Below are 6585 nucleotides of genomic sequence, written 5' to 3'. Positions count from 1 at the left end.
GCCCTGAGTTTCTTTAGAAATAGCGAGTTCTCGGAGCTCTGTGCCACTGTGATTTGGAGTTGGCTTGTCACCTCATGCAATAAGTGACTTCTAACAGCCTATTCTTGCTCTTCCAGGCCCCTGCTTCCTTTGTACTGGCGTATGAAGGGAGGCTTAGCTTTGGAGTCAGGCAGACCTACATTTGAGTCCTGACTGCCATTTAGCAGCTACGTGACTTTGGGTGAATCACTTGGCTTCCTTCAGCCTCAACTTCCTCTTGTTTGAAATGTGCACAATTACAGCAACTTTTCCTAACTGCCACCACCATTGGCAATAATTTTTAACGTCCGTTAGTGCCCCCCCACCCCTAAAAACATTTCACATGCTCTCCAAGCACCACGCCTTTGCCCCTGCTCCTCCTTTCACCCGAGATTCCCTCAGTGTTCCATGTTGCCTCCTCTTAAATGCAAGTCCTTCTTACTCAGCAATGCTTTTTCTTGCTGTATTAATTAACCCTAATGTCTCCATCCTTTGAAATCTCTCAACCCTTGGGAGCGCCTACTCAACTGAAATCTAACTCAGATGCCTCATTCTCAGTGAAGATTCCCCCCCATTTAAGGCAAAGCTCGCTCTCCTCCTCCCACCTTATCCCAGCTCTGAGTCCCGTGGTACCCAGCGTGGCTTCTGGTCACATCTGCCACAATGGCATGGTGGTTTTCCCTATTCTCTTCACAGCTCATTAATTACAGAGCTGTGGCTATCTCATCCTCACCTCCACACGCCTGACCCTTGTCTGCCCTGTACATGTAGAAGTCCTAGCATATACAAGGCCATCAGTAATCGTAAGCAGCAAGGAGGAAAAGGAAGAGGAGGAAGAGAAAAAGGAGGCGAAGGGAAAGGAGGAGAAAGAAAAAAGAAAAACTAGGCAGCTCTGACTTCCATCAAATAGAAAATAACCTGGAACAGTAGTTTCCCCTCTCAAGAAAAGTGTAGCTTCCTTTTAAAGTATTAGTTCATCATCTTCCTCACTGAGTCATGCAGAATTTTTAAATGATTTTTTGAGTTGACAGGTAATCTATAAAAGGAAAGAGTTCACTGCAGGTTGATGAAACATCTTTTCTCTTAGCTTTCATGCCCACATTTTCATAATTATTTATATTCCGTCAATCAGTTAACTATAAAAGGCAATTTAAGAGGTGAAAAAGAACCTATTTGGTTACCCACATTACTGATGCCACCAAAGAAGGAACTGGCAGAGATATAACAGCTGAGGCCCAGCGCTAGAGGAGGAGAGCCTTCATTAAAAAAAAAAAAGGTATGTCAAATCTTTTTTATTACAACCAGGCTTTCTCTTTGGGGGAAACAAATGGCCTCAGCAAGATACTATTAAAATTTTTTTAATTTAAGATAGAAAACAAAATCAAACCCTTTGACATGCAGCTTAAAAACAGAGAATATTATAAGCATTTTTGGGGAGCACAAAAGGTTGGAGCCAGAAACCATCAATTTCTCTTTGCTGCTGCCCCAAATACACTACTGGCCTGACTCCATGGCAGGTACAAGGGAAAGGTTATTCCTCCCAGTAAAGGACATGGGAGTAATGACAAGAGAGAGAAAGAAACTAATACTGGTTATGAAACTCAAGGAAAATCAGTGCTGAATTATTTATGTCTAAGTTTAAATGTTCCCTTGCTGTTTTTAGCTGTCAGGTAGTCTAAAAAGAAAGTCATAAAACTTCCTCCCTCCAGCCAAGAGGAATGCCTCTCTGAAACAAAAACAAAAACAAAAACAAAAACAAAACAGTGGCCCTTGGAGATGAAGCCCCTGATGTCTCCAAGGTAAGGCACAGAGCTCAGGGTTAGCTGAGGTGGAAGCTTAGATAAGAAGTATTTCCAGGTGGGCAAAAGAAGTCAGTACTATCAAATTGCTCTGGGACAAGAGTAGCCAACAGAAAATTATCTGTCATCCTCAGCAGTCCTTCCATGATTTTTCAGAGGCCAGATGTCTCTCAATTTGTAAGATGGTCAGCAACTGTGTGCAGTCAACCACATTCTCTCCATTCGAAATAATGAAAGAGACTGAAGTTCAAGTGAGAGAGGTCAAACTGAGCCCATTCAGCATCTCGGGAAGATTTCTACTTCTTTATTAAGTGAACTGCACAGATTGGGTCTCAGCCTAACCCAGTGACGTTTTTCTGAACTGTCGAAAGTCATGCCGTGCTTGATGGCTAGGATTCGGCATTCAGAGAGGTGAGAGAGAAGCCAAATCCTTGTGACCACAATGCATGGCTCCCAGGGGCCCGAGAGAGATTCTGTGACTTCATTCATCAGTGAAGAACTGGACGGATGGTCAAACAGAACAGAGCACTGCAGGTTTTCACCTCCACAGAAATAAGCTGCTCAAATTTTTGGAAGGCTAAGAATATTATTCTGGAAGTTCTACGTGTAAGCCCTGTGCCTACTGCAGTGAGATCCTCAGACACCATCAGATATGCTAGAGAATCATGGGGGAAATGACTATTTCAGTACTCTCCATTAGGAGGACAAACTGTTGAACGAAAGTAAACTCAAGTGTGCAGACACCAGAAGGTTAAAAAGCTGGTTAAGAACCAAGAGAAGGTTCTCAGTGGAGAGAAATATACCATTAGCTACTCATTATGAAGTGACTAAATACAGTAAAATATAGTAAAATTGGCTGTACTGTAAATCAACTTCTCTCCCCCAAAATACAGTAAGATACAAAGTAGAAATCTGATCACCTTTTCATTATCTTCCTAAGACTGATATAAATCTAGCCTCTGTGCTCTGGCCTTGTAATTCATATAACCACATATCCTGATCTGCCTGGGACAGTTTGGGTTCCTGCCTATTGGCCCAGCATAATTACTAATAGCCTCCTCTTTTCATTTTCCAAAGTGACCCAGTTTGGACAATTACATGGTCATACTACTTATTAAGGGTTTGCACTGAATTATACATCCTTTTTTATTTCTTATTTGAAAGGCAAAGAGAGTTTCTCTGTCAAGAGAAAAGTCTCAGCATAATGTCATGTTACACAAAAGCCCAAATAGGTTTAGCCTCACAACTAGACAGCAGAACACCACATCATGTGATGCTGAGATTAAGTTAATCGAATTCTCCCCAATGCCTTTACCAGTGAAATGTCTCCTGCCAGCTCTCCTGGGTCATGTAGCACTTTTTAATTTGACATAATTGATGTGATCTTGTAATACTAGCCTCAGACTTATGGTAAAAAAAGAGAAACTCTACTGAAAAAGCTCCCATCTGCAGTGTACGTGTTAATGGCACGTGTTGTTTTTTTCCTCCACGTAAGTCTTCCTTTGAACATCTTCCATGTTTCAAGTTACGCCTTCAAAATTGCTCAAGACAGCTGGGCCTGTTGCCTGTTTGTGTTAATTAATTTTTGTATTTAGGCCTCTGCTGCTATTACTATTTGTTCGTTGGCGGCTGTCATTATCATAATATTTGCTTTCCTCTCTAAATAAGCTAAATATTAAGATTCTGAACTGAACACAAAACAGTAACATAAAGCTTCTGAAGGAAATGAAAAGAGTATTGTCGGGGGAGGGTATAGCTCAGTGGTAGAGCACATGTTTATTAGCATGCATGAGACCCTGGGTTCAATCCCCAGTACCTCCACTTAAAAAATAAAAATAAATAAACCTAATTACCTCCCCCCAAAAAAGCTTAAAAAAAATAAAATTTTAAAAAGAGATACTGTAAAATCATCATGGGATATTTCATTCCTGAAAACTACTTACAAGAACAGATTTTCATAACAGAGTTGAAGGAAAAGAGGACATATCCAAATGAGGCACCTCCTTGATTGGTCATTGGCAGGTAAGGGTGAGGGAGGACACTGAGGGTAAAGTGATAGGATGCTAAGCATGGTTTCCTCCCTGCCAATGGTTAAGGGCCCTCCCTGCTCTGTCCAGATAAAGTCTACGGGGGAACCCCAGTCTTGGGAGATGGCATGAGAAATGACCAAGTGGGGATGCCTTGGTTTCTCTTAACAACCCACTGCTCAGGACCAATGAGATTCCACAACACCTCCCTTGGGTGACAGGACCACACCATGGAGACAGCCGAACCCATGGAAGACCTTGCCTCTAAGAATCTAGAGAGAAATGCATGTCAGGGTCAGTCCTCCAACTCTTTCTCCCCAGTGACAACTTCCACCAAAGTATCACCACAGCATCTTGCTCAACCTTGTGCACATGTGGTCTTCCCCCAAAGGTCTGTCATCCAAATTCCCATTGGAGATAGGAAATAATGACAGACCTAAACAATTACCTACTCAATAAAAAATAGAACATGTTAGAAATGAAAAGCTTGTTTTTCATGCTTTGAATGCCAACAAAGTACCATTGTGATTCAAGATTTAGTCTTTTCCTTTGGCAAGATACTCTTTAATTAGGAGAAGGGGAAAATGAGAGAATCCACTGGCATAATTTGAGCTAACCCAGAAGTCAACCCATGAATTGGATAAAAATGAAATAGTATTAGCTTTAAAAAGGAATCGGTCATGAAAACCTCCCCATGATTTATCATTATTACCATTCATTTACAAGCAGAAGGTCACCCTCTTTCTATCTGCCTTGCTGAGGGAGCAGTCATGATGCATGGTATGTCAGACCCTCCGGAAGTCCTTTTTGGATGTAACATTTGAATATTAAATACAAATTAGTTTTTATTATGGTTGTAGTATATTTTCAGAGTGTTTTTATTCTCAAAAAAAGAACATGGAGTGCAGAGAAGAGGGTTGTCACTCATGGCAAATTCTTCATTTTTCTCACTTCTAGAGAGATTTGTAACTTTCACCTTTTAAAGAATTTACAGATCTTGATTCTTATATAGTACTGAAAAGCTTTATCCACACATGCCATTTCTCCAGCAATAATCATTTTTTCTTCTTTCTAAGCACTTCTACAAATAGGAACTCACTTTGACTTCATAATGACCCCATGAGACAGGTACTATTATAAATGGAGAAGACAGAGCCAGAAAGGTTAAATAATCTACCTGAGAGCCTCTGAGTTTGAGTCTAGAGTCAAACTCTTAACTACTATACCAATTTTAGTAATCAGGGAAGGGCTTGACCATCAGAAAGAGGTTTCAACAATGTGCAATATACTAGAGGCAACAATACATAAGAGCAGCTTCAAATACAATTTGATTCAGTTAAGCAAACATTTATCAAGCACCTACTACATGCCAGATAGTGTGTCATGTGTCAGGATAAACAGACTTATTAGACAAGGGGTATTTGGACTAAATCCATTTGAGAAAGGGAGGAGATGGTGGGGTTTATCAAGCATCCTGGGAGTCAGAAAGGAAGGGATGCAAAGGAAAACTAGAGACATCTTATTATTTTGTTAAAAACTACCTTTCCATGACTAATCCCTTTGCTTTGGGCGACAATACACTTATCATAACAAGTTTATCAGCACTGATAGAGAGGAGAGACAGTTCCAAATTTCCACCTGACTCATAAGTAATTAAACACATAGTTAAAAATAAAACATGCCCTTATATCTGAATCCGATTCCCACTGCCTCCCAGTCCTCAGACCCAAAGCACCTCTTCATTTTCAGTGGCTCCGAAGAGAGATGTTTTTCCCTCTCAGCCTTTTCAGTCAAATTTTGTAGACATTCATCAACTCTGGAGTTTCCAAGTCGAGATGTCTGTCATTTAACCTTCATCCTCCTTGAATTTTCATCCTGATAGGTTTGGATTAAACCACAGACTGATAAATGAGCACTGCTTTGGCGACACAAAAGAACCGTCATTAAGGAAACCTCTCTGAAGGTATGAATCAAAGCCAGGGATCTTCTGGGGTTTTTCCCCCTCTTGTTCACGGATCACCTGCAGTAATATGTTTTTATTATACTTATTTATTTTTCTCCCTTCTGTTTCCAAATGGTTTTCATCATCATTTCCCGCCTGTTTTTCTAAAAGAATAAACGTGTGTCCTGACGGCAGACAGCTCTGTGTTTATGGCACTAATGTGGCTAGCAAAGGCATTTTATCAATTTGAATGTAATCCAAGACCAGGAAACAAGGATGGGAAAGGAGAATGAATGAAGGTTAAGCAACAGGCCCACTGATGTAACAGCATGTTTCACTTATGAAGACTTCGGATAATTAGGGAGGTGTTTTTTTTTTCCCTTAAGGCAACTGTTTTGCTAACCTGGAGCTTATAAAAGGGGGCATCCCTTCTATTCATTTAGCTTCCAGTTTTTGGATTCTTTGAGCCGCCATCTACTTACACATGGTGTTTGTGCGGGTTTTGGGGTTTGGGTTTTTTCCCCCCCGGTTTCAGAAGCTCTACAGTATCTTAACCCTTCTCTGAATTTTTTCCTCTCCACTACCAAAAGAAACTAAAGGGCAAAAGAGAAAAAAAAAAGAAACCAGGGCTTGCCTAAGGTAACAATTGTATCAGATGTGACAAGTGACAAGAACATCAGAAAAGACTGTCATGAGCCATAGAAGAAAACAGGGCAGCTTGTCACAGCTGTGCAAGCCTGGTTGCTAAGTTTCTCTGTCCACACCTGAAAGAAAATGCCTTTGGAGTCAAAGTAATGCT

General features: G+C 40.7%; 1 non-coding gene across 1 annotated transcript; it reads left to right on the top strand.

Annotated features, from left to right (window-relative positions):
* Nucleotides 1–3562: 3562 nt before the first annotated feature.
* TRNAN-AUU (transfer RNA asparagine (anticodon AUU)) lies at nt 3563–3638 on the top strand. Its single transcript is given in 2 exon segments — nt 3563–3599; nt 3603–3638. It is a non-coding gene; the product is annotated as a tRNA-Asn (tRNA).
* The last annotated feature ends 2947 nt before the right edge of the window (nt 3639–6585 follow it).

This window comes from Vicugna pacos, chromosome 4 (genome assembly GCF_048564905.1).
Source record: "Vicugna pacos chromosome 4, VicPac4, whole genome shotgun sequence".
Classification (NCBI taxonomy): domain Eukaryota; kingdom Metazoa; phylum Chordata; class Mammalia; order Artiodactyla; family Camelidae; genus Vicugna; species Vicugna pacos.
Note: the sequence above shows the minus strand (reverse complement) of the source record. Positions and strands in the feature narration are given on the sequence as shown.